This window comes from Nesoenas mayeri, assembly GCF_963082525.1.
Source record: "Nesoenas mayeri genome assembly, chromosome: 1".
In the NCBI taxonomy this organism is placed as follows: Eukaryota; Metazoa; Chordata; class Aves; order Columbiformes; family Columbidae; genus Nesoenas; species Nesoenas mayeri.
The window spans coordinates 103458213-103475461 of NC_137541.1; positions in this window are offsets into that span (position 1 = coordinate 103458213).

Consider the following 17249-nt stretch of genomic DNA (forward strand, 5'->3'; position numbering starts at 1 on the left):
CATGCCTTCCTATAGTATTGTTGGAACATTTTATTTTCTTTATTGTGGACATGTTTGCAGAATTAGAGCTCATAGAACCTAGTTAATACTAGTGGGTGTAACTTTAGGACTATTTGACTAAGGGACATTCTTTCAGGTCAGCAAGGAGCAAAATCCATCTTTTTTTCTCATTTTCCCTTGGAAAGGAATACAGCCATTTTAGGATGCAGTGTTTGAAAGTTTGACTCTTGCATTTGGCAACTGAAACATTTTAGTACAGCATGTGAATACTGTGGGAAGTCTTGCTCCTTTAATGAAATATGCTGTGGCTCATGTCAGTGATCTGTATACAGAGTACAACATGGGGAAAACTATTTTGGAATTAAGCTGGTATTATAAAGGGAATCAGCCAGGACTAAACAGCACAACAGATGACTCTAGTTGTTCCCCCAAGAATGACTTCTGCATTTTTAATTAGTGGTGATCTCTTTTTCAAGTTAGTGCTTCATCCCTGGGAAACCTGATTTATGATGAACCAACCTAAAGATCATGAAGTCTCAGACCACCGTGACCATGTTTGTTATCCATGAGTAGCTATTTAGGCTTTCTGCTACTCAGTGATAAAAGAGCATTTTTATCAGCTTGTGTGCAGAATTTGTGAAGCATTCAGGCAAAGTCCTAGGTCACAAGATTATTTACTTAGCATTGCAAGTCAAGTCCCCTGGCAGCAAAAAAGAGCAGTGATATGACATGTTATAATGTTCCTCTCTTCCCATCCTCATTATGCTCCCCACAGAATTATGGGGAAAGCTTTCATGTCCTTTCTGGGAAATAGGCACAGCTGGGTGCCTCCCTAAAGTGCCTGTGCACTAATGCCCATGGCACGGGGAACAAACAGGCGAGATCAGAGGTGTGGATGCAATTGCAGGGCTATGACCTCATCCAGATCACAGAGATGTGGTGGGATTGTTCACACAACTGAAGGGTTGTGATGGATGGATATAGGCTCTTTGGAAAGGAAGGTGAGGGCAACAGAGACGCGTGGAGCTCTGCTGTGAGATGGGTGCTAAGTGAGCTGAGAGCCTGTGGGTCAGGATTAGGGAGCAAACCGATGTGATGTTTTGATGTCTGGTGCAGACTGTGTGGCTGACAAGAAGTGGTTGAGGTCTTCTTCAGACAACTTGAAAGCTTCATGTTCACTCACCCTTGTCCTCCTGTGGGACCTGAACCACATGACATCTGATGGTGTGCATTGACAATTGAGAAGCCAATGATGGGCAATGCTTACTTAAAAACAAGGAAGAACCAGTTGGGGATATGAGGGCTGGGAGCAACCTCAGCTGCAGTGACCATGATGGTAGAGTTCAGGAGCTTGACAGAAGGGAACAAGGCAAAAAACCAGCATTATAACCCTGGACTTCAGCAGATCAGAGCAAGCTTTGGACTTCTTCAGAGATCTGTGTGGAATAATACCATGCCATATGTCTCTGGATGGAAGAGGGGTCCAGGAGAGCTGGTTAATTCTCTAGGATCGCCTTCTCCATGCTTAAGAGTAGTCTTTCCTAATGAGTAGTAAATCAAGCAAAGGCAGTAGGAGGCCTGCATGGATGAAAAAGGAGGTCCTAACTCAAGTCAGACATAAAAAGGAAGTGTAAAGAAGGAGAAGGCAGGGTCAGGTCACCAGGAGGAATATAGAGACAGTGAGCATGCAGGGATTGGGTTTGGAAAGCCAAAGCCCACCTGGAGTTGAATTTGGCAGGCAACGTGAAGAGCAACAAGAAGGGCTTCTACAAGTACATCAGCAAGAAAAGAAAAACTAGGGAAAATGTGGGCCTGCTAGTGAACGAGGCCAGGGATGTGGTGACAAAGAAAATGGAGAAAGGTTGAGGTAGTCAATGTGTCCTTCCTTTCAGGCACAAACCGAAATACAGGAAACTCTGTTCAAACATAACAAAAACCTTTTTTTTTATGAGGTTGGTCAAACACCCACTGACCACAGAGGTTGTAGAGTCCCCATCCTTGGAGATAGACCATCGACAGGACACAGCCCTGAGCAGCCATGTTGACCTTGTGTTGACCAGCAGGGTTGGGCTAGATGCTCTCCAGAGGTGCTTTCCAACCTCAGTGGTTCTATGATGCTGTGACTCTGTCCTTTAAAATCTTAGTTTTGTTTCAGTCAACTGCTGTTCACAACCCTTCTGAGTCGGTGAGGCATACAGTCTTTTTGCTATGTGGAGAAAGAATGGGAGAGGACAATGTAGAATGCCTAAAAGCCAAGCCAGACAAGTTTTGGGAAGAGACAGACACAGCTCAGAGTAAATCTAAAATGACAGTTAAAAGAAAATTTTTTAAATAGCAACACACTCACATTTTCTTAAAGAAAGCCTGGTAGAGGGTAGGGGAAGGAATTTTACTTAAGAGAGTAGAAAAGAACCAATGCAGCCCACGCATTTTACATGGCATTACCCATGGTTATGAACAGGTTGCATTCTAACTTGGGAGCCAGCTGATTGAGGGTAAGTCTTACAGAATAAGATACTGATCATCCATTGGGACAGAAAGTGATCCATGTTGTTGGTATTTTAGTTGATGTCTCATAGTTTTCCACAGTACCTTTATATGGATATTGAAAAGAAAGAGTGATTGATGTAGAACCTGCAGGGTCTTCATATCTTTGGCAAGTAAGACAAAGCAGGCCATCAGTACTCTGATTGCATTTTGTACAGTGGATGTTTCCAGCTCAGTGCTTAACCATTAACTTCCTCAAGGTAAAATAACTACTCAGCGTGGCGAATATATTGAGCATTGTAGAAAGACAGAGGAATCTCTAAATGGGCAAGAGTAGATCATCCATCACTATTCCAAATCCTGGCCTAAAATTTGACTGGAAGGAATCTATGAGCCAGGCGGTGAATAAGTTGGTTGTGCACAAACACAAATCAGAAGTGGTGGGAGTGCAGAGGTGATAGAAAAATGGTAAATAGTATCTAAAAAAGTTTTAGAAATTTGCATTGCTAAGTCTGCATTCTCAAAGTGCTCATTTTTTTTCTTTCTTTTTTTTTTTTTCTTTTTTTTTTTAATATAGAACTTAATGTCTACTACTGAACTGATGCCTGGGGCCAGATAACTATGGAGAGAATCTGGCACTCAGAATATAAAAAACATATCTTCATTTTGCAAAGTTTCTGACTAGACACAGTGGAAAACTGCAAATATATTCAATAAAAACCACATATACTTTAGTGTTTCCTGGACCTGCAAGAATGCATGGTCTTCAGTATGAAAAGAGAGTTTGGAAAACTTTCTTGGACTACAAAGCTTTAAAAAGAGGATCTTTGTATGTTTGGTGAAGAGATAACCACTCTGTTTCATATAAATATGTATACCTACATACAGATACATATATACATACACACACACACATAATGATGTACTAAGGTGATTTAGTTAGGTGATATTCCAGTATGGAGCGGTGATCAATTCACCACAAAGACATAAAGGTATGCACTAATGTTTTTTTGAAGTTGATGGAAAAGAAACAGAAATGGTAATACTAATAAGCCAGATGATTCAAAACATGTCATAAAGATAACATTAATAAAAGGTCAAAACATTGCAAAAAGAACATTACAAAGCTCTTGGAAAGAGCTCTGGGACTCTCAGTGCCTCAACTGACTCTTGGGAAACTATCAGGAAGGACCAGTTTTATCTATATTTGAGTATGCCAAATGAATAAGCTCACTTTATCTATAGTCACTGTGTGTTTTTTAAGGTCAAATAGAATCAGAAAAAGTGAGGGGACCGCAGATATGTATCCTCCAAAACAGATTTAAGAGTTTCCAGACTTGAAAATTGTTATGGGCAGCATCAATCGCTATGTTACAAATCATGATTACAACCACTGTATTTCTTACTTTCTGACCTCCTGTGGCCAGAACTAGTGGGTAAATCGATCTCACAAGGATAGATACGTAGAGTTCCTGAAACTAATAAACTGATCTCTGTAGTATATATCTAATATGCTGAATGCTCTTACCATTTTTTTTTCTCAGAAGCAAATTCACATAAAACATCACACCTTTCACCCACTGCAATTTATCTCACACTGCTGTTTGATTATTAAGTCTATAGAGATTAACATCTGATACAAACTAATGCTAGAATTAACCAAAGGATAAACCAATGAAGGAACTAATTGGAATTGCTGGAGTAGCTACTTTGCTGTCTCTGCACTAAAATTAATCCAAGCCCTAGCTCAAAATCACAATCTTTGAACAAAATAAACCAATTGTGTAGTGAGTGCACTCTTATTCCGGTTACAGCAATCTTATTACAGTGTTCCTTTAGGTGGCATTTATTTAAATTACTTGACAGTAAATATGAAGAGGGATAACGAGTAGACAGTATTCACAAAGTATGTCCTCATTATATTACTGTCCTCAGATGTTTGTATTTATCTGGTGAATTTAGAATTTAACTTTTAATATTATTTTAATTAATGTATAGAAAGCTCTTTCTCTGCTATAACAAAGTTAAATTCTCTCAATGTTACAATACAAAAATTCATTCTAACGGGTATTTTAGTTTCAGTGTTTTTAAATAACATTGGTCTAAAACAAATCTGCAATGAAACATCTGTCTAATCATGTTCTTAGAGTTACAGAAAGAAAAATACAAACAATCCCCATGGCTCCAATTGCATTTCTAACGAACTCTCCTATGCTTTAAAAAAATAATGAAACTTTACAGAAAGCTAGTTTAATGGCATTTTGGAAATGTTGGCATTCTCATTAAGACAATTGGCTATCAAAGCCAGCTACTGAAACTGTGCATTACTCAGTCAATGTGTATTTTATTTACAATAGAATGGTGTGAAAAATATCAGCCATGGAAAAAACAGAGTCTACAGAGATCTTAATACAATGTCAAAACAAAACATATTTCATGTAAATTATGCTAGCACCAAAACATAAATTATGACATAGGAGTGAACAGAGAAACAATCAACTAACACAGAAATCTGGTCTTCTTTGTCCCTGTTGTAGCAGCACATAGCTTTAATAATAGCTATTTCTATCCTTAAATTGGCATGCAATTACCAGTTCACTGCTTCTGGAACAAATAAGCTCCAGAAGATTACCTGTGATGTTTGAAACCCAGGCTGGGTATTTCGGGAGGCAAACTGACTTGAACCCTTCAGCTCAAAAGTCTTATTTTTATTCTTCCAAGTTGCAGAACAATTCAGTAATCAGGGTGATAAAAGGAGTGAAATCTTATTTTCCTCAATGTTTTAACTGGTCTTACTGCATAAAGAAGGTGTGTTTTGAACTCAAATTGTAAATTGGAAGGTTTACATATGGATGCCAAGGATGTCTGCATAGAACCATGGCAGCGTATGTTCCTACTGGTGAACTTTGAATATATCAGACTGCATGCATATATATTTATACTGCATAGAAATTCAAAACCTGCAGACTAAATTACTGGAGTCCCCAGATCAACTATAGAATAATAGCTTTTTTTTTTTTTTTTTCCTTTTTAAAAAATTCTGGCCTACCTTTACCCTTCCCACTGTGTTAAGTCTTATACTACAATATCCTTAGCACTTCAAAGACTACTATAACAAACAAAACATGAAAAATCTGTTTCTTATTTCTTCCTTGAATTGCTGAATTTCTGTCTACCTTGGTGGCCTGAAATTTCTGACTGACAGATTTCAAACCCTGCACAGTGATTTCTTATGATTTGATATGAATAACTTAGAACTATAAACAGATGCTGTATCTCAAACAGGGTGTAAAATGTTTGTGTCCAGTTCCAGCAAATTGTGAGATAATGAACTATATGCCTGCATTACCCTGATTTATACATAAGCCATTGTTAATATTTTGGGGGGCTTTAAACTTGTATGAATACTATTTTCCCAGTCATCCCAAGAACTCTGCTTTGTATCTAGGCAACCATGCTATAGAGAGCTGCCTTATAGTATAATTTTAAAAATTCTTAGAAAATTCTACAGTTATTTTTCCACATTGCTCTCTAAATTTCTCTAAAATGCTACATAAACAAACAGGTCACAGGTTTGTGGCTTTGGACTATATTGTCTATATTGACTATATTACTGTGGGTGAATCTTCATAGATTACTTCTGCCTTCAGTCCTTCTTAGCAATTACCAGTCATTCCTTTTTCCACTTTGCAGGAGTAGATCCAAACCAAAAATATGATCAGTTGTTCTTCTGCCCAAATGATTCTTTTGTGTAGGACACTGTGGAGGTCAGCTTAGTTATTACTACTTTTCATCTAAGAGGTCATGAGTATTTAGAGCTCTATTGGCACAACTGGGCAAATTACTCTTAATTTGGTGATTTCTCATCTAAACAGTATTAAGGTTTTCCAGTTTTCCCACAGAGAGGGCCAAAGTTGGGATTTCAGTGAGAATTTCTATGCCGTATTTATTGCAAAAGATAGAGAAAATATACTGACAAGCTGCTAATAATAGAATTTGTATCTGTTGCTCTACTTTATGAATTTCATTATCCAGCAGTCAAGCAAAAGTTGCAGAAGATCAATCAGTTGCAGAAGACAGCAGAGGTTTGTAGCTGATGTGTCAAGTGGAAAGTGCAGAGTGGGATGAACCTGGATATATGGAATGAACGTGGTATGAATGTAACATTAAAGCTTTGTTACCTCTGCATTGGATTAGATGAATATAAATCTCCCAAAGGTAATACTCTTGTTTATCACCCAGAAGCCTTCACCAGGGAAGTATGACTGCCCACTTATTTCTGTAGATAGACTTGGGAAGAGTGTGACTTCATCTTTGCACTCTTCACTCTTACGTAAAAAGTCTGTCCCTAGGTTAAATTCAAAGTGTTATTTTTGACATTAAAAAATTATTCAATGAATGAACCCTGGTGACATGACTTTTAATTACATGAGAACCAAGATCATACAGAATTACAATTAAATGCAATACATAATTTGCAATGGATATTAAGTCTTGTGCTTTGGGGTTTAAGTCCATCTTTGTTCAGGTACAAGGAGGAGACTTGCATGTGTGTTTTTGTGTGTGTGTGCAGACTCTTTCCCATTTGCTATTATGGAGTTCCTTTGAAATGTAATATTGGAACTGCCAGAGAGAGGATACTGGATCTGGAGTCTAATCCAGCACATCAATTGCTGGTTACCCGGGCTTCCCTGTAATAGCAGTTCTATTACAAGTCTTCACTTCCTGCCCCAACTCCCACCCTTCACCCCCCCCCCCCAAAAAAAAGATCAATGATGTCATGTGCTGCTGAAATTTCTAGCAGCTGCTGGAGATTAGTCTCTGTTAAGGTTCTGCCATTGTTTCTATGGAGGAACTTTCTCATTTGTAGCATTGACAAAATGTTAGTTTGCATCAAAGTACTGAATAGACTGTGCTTTAACCAACTCACAGTCATAACATTATGAAGTAACAAAAGCACAGTTGTCCAATAAACCACTTTACTGAAGTAAGGAGAGATAGATGAGTGCACAGAAATCTGTACTAGATGCATAAGGTAGATTTAGTTGAGTTCATGATGGAGGTTTAGGCAATATGTTATTTAGTTCTTTACACTTTGTATGTATTCATTTAGAAGACTAGCTAGTAGATATTAGAAACTAACCCACTTTGTTTCTTAAGTACTAGAAGGGAATAAGAGCAGTACTCTTTTACCCTAAAAGTATTCTGAGAATTATCAAATATTTGTCAAGCTGGTTAAAAGATAAAGTTTCCCATATTACTGTATCCAAGACTGCCAGCTCACTTGTTTATTTCTAATCTTACAATGTTTTGTGGGTTTTTTTCTTTTACAACCTGTATTTCTGATAAATGTGATTGCCTGAAAGCTCCGATACAACTAAATGCATATTTCTAGCCCTGAGATTTGCAGATGAAACCTTGAAAGCATCAACTGAGAGCTCTCTAAAAGCTTAGAGACAAAAACGGAAACAAATTACAATGTACCACTTTTAAAAATTTTGTTTTAAAGTCAGTCTCATAATGCTTTGGGCTCTGATCCATCGTTTCTAAATGTTTGAGCTGGTAAGATCTACATGCTGCAGTGTATAGACACAGAGAATCTGAGTTGATGGATTGTACCTAGGTTTCCTTTACTGTAACTTTTCCTTTGCACACATTTCCTACTTGATTTTGTTGGATATTTTGCCTGAATCAGGCAATTGGATCATAAACTCTTCAGGTCTGAGATCTCAGCAAACTCTACAGTCTTTCATCTGTATTTAGCTTTCCATTTAATACTGTATCTCAATTTAAATAAAGCAAGATGCTCTGATTTGAATTTGGTGGCCACTCATTCCAGTTTGCCCAGATACACCTTCAAATGACTGCAGCCTTATTACTACTGTACACTGTATCTCCTTTGAAAAAAGAGTTGCAACTATTTTAATGCTAAAAAAAAAGAACTACAAGCTGTAGAAAAATGTATCAACCCATACAGGACTGGACCCATATGGATGCAATGCTTACAAAGGTGTAACACCAAGAGTGCAATACAGAGCAAGTGCCAAGAGATTGGCAATTTATGTTGGCAGGATAGACTGTCTCAAGCTGTATTGAGGAATGAGGATAAAATTGCATACAATGGTGTGTACCAACACCTGAAAGGAGACTCATTGGTGGAAGGGTCTCTATTGGGTATAAAAGGTACCTTTCTTAACATGGCTTACAAGACCATAGTCCTCTGTTTCTCTCCTCTTCAGCTGACTCTGATTGTCAAACTGATGAGTGGTGCAAGCTTACCACAGAATCACAGAATGGTTGGGGTTGGAAGGGACCTCTGGAGATCACCTAGTCCAACCCACCTGCTAAAGCAGGTTCACCCAGAGCAGATTGCACAAGAATGTGTCCAGGTGGGTTTTGAATGTCTCCAGAGAAGGAGACTCCACAACCTCTCTGGGCAGCCTGTTCCAGGGCTCTGGCACCCACAAAGTAAAGAAGTTTCTCCTCAAATTCAGATGGAATCTCCTGTGCTTCAGTCTGTGCCCATTGCCCCTCATCCTATCGTTGGGCACCACTGAAAAGAATCTGGTCTCATCCTCTTGACACCCGCCATGAGATATTTATAAACATTGATGAGATCCCCTCTCAGCCTTCTCTTCTCCAGGCTGAACACACCCAGCTCTCTCAGTCTCTCTTCATAAGGTGCTCTAGGCCCCTAATCATCTTCGCAGCCTGAAGCTACGAAGTTCAAACGGAGACCACCTGAAGAAGGCAACTTAGGAGCACAAGCAGTGCTATCCCCCACTCCTACTCCCCTCCCAAAAATAAATGAAAATGAAAACCAAAACAACAAAGCAGATAAATGAACACCCCCCTCCTCTCCAAACAGCTTAAAACCAAAGTCAACCCAGCCAACCAGTCAGACCTTAGACAGAAAGCATTGTGCTCAGGAAATGCTTGCAGTCAGTCCTCAGTGACCTCACAGGGACCTGGAGAAAATTAGAGTTGTAAGGTGACTTTCAGGTAAGTGGAGTTTGTTCCTCACATATAGGTGGCAAACATCTCAAGCAGGAAGTTGATGTGGTAGCTGTGACCCCTATTGTGTGATTCTAATTCATCTTCATGCTGCAATGGCTTGTCGACTATTTGGCTGTTCATCTGGAGAGACATAAGAGAAATGGGCTCTAGAGGATGGCCAGTATTACTGAGTTGGCCTGACAGATAACCAAAATAATTATTCAAATGGATGGTCTGATACAACTAAAGATACATTTTTAATTTTCTGTGTTCAAAAAAGCCCAGTCTTTTGACATGTTTACAAACTATACTAAACCAATTTAATCCTGAGGCAGTGCTAAGCCAGATGTTGTACACCTCTCTCATAGATTTATTTCTTTAGGCAGTCTTAAACTATGACACTTGGTACTCAAAGGCTGGGCCAACTTAGTTTGGAATTTCATGGGCATCTGATTTATTTCTCCTAAGTGTGTGTTGGGCTCTTTTTAGGAAGAGGGACCTCTTGGAAGAAGGGGAGATTGTTCCTTCCCATAGGGCTACTGAGAGTCCCCAAAAAGAGAAGGTTCAAGAGACTGCAGGATGGAGGATGAGCAATAAAGTTATAGTAGGGAGCCTGGAGCTCACACATAGTTTGAAAGATTACAGTGAGGATGAGAGAGCAGCCCAGCAGGCTTTGGAGGAGAAAGGGAGAATTTCTTGAGGACTGGAGCAGACAGAGCAGAATTTATTGCCATTCAGCAAGCTGTTAAGTTAGCTGCCATCATGGGCTACCCTTCAAAACACGCTGGACTTGGAGAACTCTGTAGAAAATCTAATTTCTCTTTATGTCTTCAGTTGTCTCCCTTTTAAAAAGCTATATTTTAGGGTTCAGTTTTCTTTGTGGAACTCATAGTAGAAGGCCATAGCACTTCTGCTTCAGTCATTTGACCAAATTTGGATCCTGCCATGAATGCATGGTCAATTCCTGGCTCAATATAAGTAGAATTTCGGCCCGCAGTTTCAAAGAAGGATTTCCGGATGAACACAAAAAAGGGTTGACCAAACTGTGAGAAGCATTTTTCATACAATAATGCAACAACATATGCAAAATGTTGTTAAATGTTAAAAATCTTTTGGAGATCTACTTTCTCTTGCATACTTGTTGCCTATATTCCCTGACTAATACTCTTAATTAATTGTCACAGCAACAGATTATTCTCATTCAGTGTCTTGAACTGAAAAGAAACCAGGAGTCATCATGCAAACTCTGTTAGTATCAGCCTCTCTGTTGACCATAGAAGGATTTGAAGTTAGTTGTGAATATTAGAAAAAAAGTCAATTTAAAAATAAAAAATATTTAAAAAGTAAAAATTTAAAATAAAAAAGAATATGGTAATTATCAGAAATGCATATTCAAATTGTACCCACAATTTAGATCTTTGAACATTATATAAACCAGATAAAAAAATGTAATTGCACATGCAAAATGTTTGAACTAGATGATCCTCAAAAACACTACGTGACTCTGCTGTGTCATAAAGATAACAAATAATACACACTAAGATGCAAATTTTTACATCTGTATTCGTAATTTGCTTTCCTATGTTGTTCCACAAGAGCAAAGACCATAGTCCTAGTAGGATATATTACCCAGTTTTGAGAAACATAGGGCTTGTCACATCAGATCAATTACCAGCTAAATCTGGTAGAAAAAGTGGCATTCACATTTTCAAAAGTAATCTGGAGTGTTGTTTTTTGTTTTGTTTTGGTTTTGGTCTTTTTGTGTTTTTCTTAAGGATTTTATCTTTTAATCCTATGGGCAAATACCTTATGGACCAATAAAGCCTAAGTGTTGGCTTGTATAAAATCACAAAATGCAGACGTGCACTAACCTAACTCTGAAAGAATTGTCCAGGAAAAAAAAAAAAGAGAGAAAACAACAACAACAAAAACCAACAAACCGCTATTGACATATTGGACATATTGTAAACATATAATTGCACTAATTGTAGCAGAGAAATATAATAAGCCTTTAATAGGACATTTATATCATCTTAAAACCACTCATAAAGAACTCATTGAATTGATTCAAATCTACACTAACAGTGTATTTCAGGCAAAATAAAGTGAGCAGCTCCTCTCCCCACCCCCTTCCTTACTGCTCCTCTGCAAGAAAAAAGGAAAAATCTCATTTAGATCCATGTTCCTTGCTGCATGAACCAGCAAGCTTCTTCTTGGCAGTTTCACTGATACTTTTCTGGCTGCTAAGCTTCAAAATAGTTCTGAACCTCAGCCATTTTATGAGGCCAGTAGTGATCTGAAAATAGCAATTCTGGTCGTTTACATGGAACGAGTTCCCATTTCTTGGACACTACTGAAAAACCATTTACCTGTAACTACTGAAACTAAAGAGACAGGGCAGGCAGTGGCAACTTGTGTATTGATGTATAACCATTTTCCCACGGGCTTTGTGGAAGTCATGTTAGGTTTCTTTCTGTAAGAGCTATGAATATCTGGTAAGTATGTCACTGCTCTTTCATGAAACAGAATCAGTTTTAATGCCTTTTATTATTGCTTTCAGATGCTTATCAGCAGAAGATCTGGGTGCACATCACAAAATTCAGAATTAGGCAACCATTTCTGTGACAACCTCCACATAGCACCAAAATAGCTACTCTGAAAAGGAGTGATATGAGGCAGATGATTAAATGTCAATGAATTTTAAAGACTGTTTCTACTAGGGAGCACAAAGAAAGAGATCTTGCATTGTGCTCTAAAGTGTCTCTACCCTGTAAGCTCATCTGCACAGATTGATGGTTCTTATTCTGTGCCTTGGCTCTTTGACTCTCTTTTTGACTCCAGAAGGTGCACACATCCACTCGTGTGACCAAGGTGCATAATCTAGGCTGCAATGGCCTCCTCCCAGGGATGCTCTGCAGCCAATCTCCTTGCTTTCACCTTTGGGACACAGAATGCTGCAAAGGGGTGTGGTTAAGATAGGTCTGAGGTAATGAGCAGGGAGACAATTCAGGTCCTGAAATTTCACCCAGACTGGAACTGGTAGCTGAAGAAGAGAGTTCAGGTGTGAAAGACTCTTCTCAACGTTTCTTAATGATCTGGGCAAAGAAATTTTGGGTAGCAGAGAACATGGTATAACCGCCATCAGGTGCAGGTTACTCAGCCATGTCACAGGTCACTTGCTGATGGGTATCAGAATGCTAGCTTTCTATTTACTCCTAACTGAGAGCATTAGGCTTGCATCATGTGGCAAATAAATAGGTTCCTAAATGCACTGTTCTTACAGAATACCTCTTATAGACTGCAGTGCACTTCCAAAAATTGCACACAGTTTCCCAATAAAATTCTGCAAACTTTATGGCATGTTATTGTCCCTTTCAGCTTTGCATCTCCCACTAGTCTTTCCACGTACCAGATTCTTGTGATAATTCTTCTCCAGTATGTATTGTTAAGCCACATCAGGAACTTAGTTTGTGTTCTAGAAGCACTACATAGCTGAACCAAATCGAAATACCTCATGATTCTTACCAGTGGTCACTTGAATAAACAGAAATGTCTTGAGCATGCAAGACTCCTTATCATGTTACTCAGTATGCTGAACAAATAACTACCTTACTGTATTTTATTCTGCAGACAGATTTGCAGTCTCCTCTTCTACTTGGAAGAAACAGCATTCTTAATGCAAGCCACATGATATACTTGCCTGTACACATCTGGAATACACACAGTTACACTGGGAACAAACCCCAGTCCACACAGACTGGCCATTCTGTTGGTGCTGTGGTCAGGAACAGCAGCTGCAGTGTGCTACAACTTGCCTAAGCTGGGAGTAATGACCCACTGCCTGAGACCTTGCATACAATCCATGGGCCTAGATTTATTAAACCTGCAATTGAGATCAAAAGAACACATTTTAGTGGATAAAATGTGGTGTGTATGATCTTTAAAAACACGAGCTGAAAATTTCAAAACTACATGCTGAAGTTCAACTCTTCAGATACTCAGGCAATTTTGTATAAGCGGCTTCGTTTTTGGAAGTAACTAGCAATTTATTTTTCATTTGTGAATGTTTAGTATTACTGACAAGTAGGCCACCTATCTGCAAGTGCCTAAATATGGACTGAGAAAACTAGGTCTTGGCACACAGATACAAACACTGCGTCTGTGAAGTTTCTATTCATTGTGAAAATTTGCCTTTTTTTTTCCCCTTTTCTGAGTGTAAGCTATTTTGCTCTTACAAAATTGCCTTTTTCCCCCTCAGATCAGATGGTTGCAGATATTACCCAGGAAACTCTACAGAGAACAAAAATTTGCAATGTTTCTTGAGTTTCATGGTAATGTCCTATTCTAATCAGGAAAACAAAACAAATGCTCTCGGTTTGCCAGAGAAACTGGTAAATTTATAAGCCAGAACTGTAATAAGATTCTGGTATTGAGAAATAATAATAATTAAAAACATTTCTGAAGATTTTAAGCTTCAGACTATAAACAAAAATAAAGGCTCCCCACCTCAATATGTGTCTAATATAACTGTCTTTTCCTTGGTTTGTTTCAATGATGTCTTAATACAAAATGGAATAGCCCCCTGACTTTTAAAATTCACTGTGTATTTGATCATATTAATCACAACCAAATAACATAGTAGATAATACTGGGAAGACTTCCATGATAGTCCCATTTAAAAAACATTTTTTCATTTAAAAATGCATACTTTGATAATTTTCTATAGAATTAGGAACAAATTTTCAGTTTGCAGGCTCTTTTGGATAAGTATGAAAAAAACTGATGGCAAAATTTAGATTTGCCTTGAGAAAGGGTGGATGAGGTTTTACTTTACCTTCGATTTTCCCTTTACTGTAAATACATTTTTCACACACTTACTTGTACACAGTTATTTCACATTTTTTCTGATTCATCTTCATATATTTTCTTATGATCTGTGAAATCAGATCTATTCAAACAACACTTAAACACATGCTTAACTTTGCAGTTGTTTGAAGTCATAGTTTAGACTGTGATGCCTTGAATCAGGCTGATCTTATAAGCATGTCTTAAAGATTTTCTTGAATTGGATCTTTTGTTAGTAAGAGAGCCACTGCAGATAACTCTGCTCTTTCCATATTCTGCTTTGAATATTTCATACATATCCATTAGAGAAAAGTGAATCCTCTTTTATAAAAAAAAGTTTATTTTAAAATAACTACTGTATTAGTACTGTCTTACTGATTGAAGCAGAGAATTCTACTGTCTTTCCATTGCTTAAGGTCAGGTTCCTTCCCTTAATCTCATCTGCATATTGCAACATACTAAAACATGGTTTTTAATATCAGGTTCAATATGCTGTAAGACTTTTCAGTTCATATTAACAAGCAGTAGTTTTTGTTAACTGTCTTTTTAACCAGCCTGCTTCTATAGGTTTGACTATGTACGTCTGGCTTCAGAATTGTTGTGCTGCTTGTAATATCCTTGCTTATTTTGTTCCATGCAATGTAGTATCCTTCAGGCTTCTAGTTGTATTTGTTTATTAACTGGCAAGAAAGAAAATTTCATCTGCCATTTAACGTTTTGACCATATCTGATTTAATTTTGCATTTTCTCTGATTTAATTTGGCATTTATATGTGACATGTCATGTCTACCACACTAAATTATTCAGCAAAACTGAAAACAGTCTGCATGGGTCAATAAAAAATACGCCTGATAAAACTCTATTTGATAAAGGTGCCAAAAATGACATGTAGAAGCTGGGCGTACAGGTTCAAGCAGAGGGATTTCTTGATAATGCTGTAAATGTGGACACAGAGAAAATATGTAACGGTTACAATGTTTTTATATGGACTTGGATACAGGTAGTAAGCACCAGGATAAAGAAAGGGATTCCAAAAAAATGCGTGTTTTGAAGCTTCAAATCTGAAAAAAGAAATACAAGTTTAAAATACAAGTAGCCCAGTGTACTACAGAACTTACTATATGACATATTCATAAGCAACTATCTTCAGAAATAACATTCAGTAAGAGCCACATCACAATGACAAAATATCTTCCTTTGAAACTTCGCATCACCAGCTAAGTATTAACACCTCATTACTAAATGGATTTTATTACCACATCCCTCTAAACATTGTTGCCATTTGGATATGAGTAATATAATCAAGCACTGCAGAAAAATTGTGGAAGCTTCAGCTGTTATCTCAGAGGATTAAAAAACATTCCAACTTGATGAATTTAAAACCATCTTGAAGGTGAGATACAGCACTTGAAAGTATTTAAGACTGCAAAACATCAAAAAAAACCCCACTTGACTAGCCTTAAAAAACCCTATAGAGATTGATTTTTAATTTATCTGAGAGGAAAACTTGTGAGACCTCCAGAAGTATTAAAATGAAAACCAGACCTCAGCCATTTCCAGGGGTTTCATATTATGTCTTTGGTTTAGGATTCTACCTGACTTCATTTAAATTATTTAGGATCAAATTCTACTCATCTTGTAAGTAATAAAAGAGATGTTATTGGTCCACCTGCAGGGCTAAAAGTTTGCATTGTGTGGTACCCAGGAAAGCACAAAGCATATTCTTCTGGTAAGTATTCAGTGCCTCAGAAGGAAAAATGAAAAACCCTAAAACCAAGGAACATAAAAATAAATGTTTCTTCATGTCATTCATAAAGATATTTACATTGCATCTTTATAACAGTTTCCCTGGACCAAATCAATTATAGTATTCAAAAAACTAAGTCTTTACAGTGACTTAATTGGTTTTAAAGTTAAGATGGCATAATATTCCTATGCACATTACACATGCCTGTCATTTCCTGTTGAACAAGGAGCACTGTAAAATGAGACAGACTCCCTTCTCTATAAATGCATATGAAACTGCCATACTATATGAAATTAAGGCTTTTACTGGCCCACAGTCTACACTAGGATATCTACAATTACACAAAACATTAGTATTAAGTGTCCTAATTGGATTACTCTGGGCAAAAGTAATAAAAAGGTAATAGTACACGGGAACAAAGAATCCTCAAAAAGGAATATTCACTGTGCTATTCTAAAAAAAAAAAAAAAAGCCAGTTAAGAATTCAGCCAGGAACTGATGTCAGATTCCTGCTTTAAGATTAGGAACTTCATGTTCAATTATTGCTTGTTACTGAGATACTAAATACATGTTGTTTTGCTGTCTTTGCCTGTCTGTTCTCATTCAGCATTTACATGTACCTTTGTCACCTTCAAACAGGTTTTATTTCACCTGACTTTAGATAGCTGGAAGACAGTTCTCTAGTCAAAGGTAGGCATCTAGGCTTCCTCTCACTGGAGTTGACAGAGAAAACAAAGCACCTGCAAAAGGCAATTTATGCCACTTTTTCTAGAAGAAGGTGGTTTGGAGGGATAGGTGCCTGTCCACCACAGAGGTAGGGTATGGCTGGCTGAGGCTGGATCCCTGACTTTTGGTAGTCTGTGAGATGAATCCCACTGTAGTAGTAAGTAAAAGGTATAAATGTATGCGCAAGAGTTCAGTCATGACATTGCTCAGCTGATGTTTCTGCAAATGAAAATATAAAATCCAAATATGATTGCAGCGTATAGATGATGGCTCCAAAGCCAGTCCAAACTGCATATATCGACATTTTATCCTGAAATAGAACAACACCCACCATCCTGCTTCTTTGGGTAAGCAAATGTTCAGATTCTCTGTTTATGTCTGCACATCTGGGAGTAGGACTCCTGTGGTACTGCTGTTAATGGACCTCCAGGATGTCAGCTATTCCAAC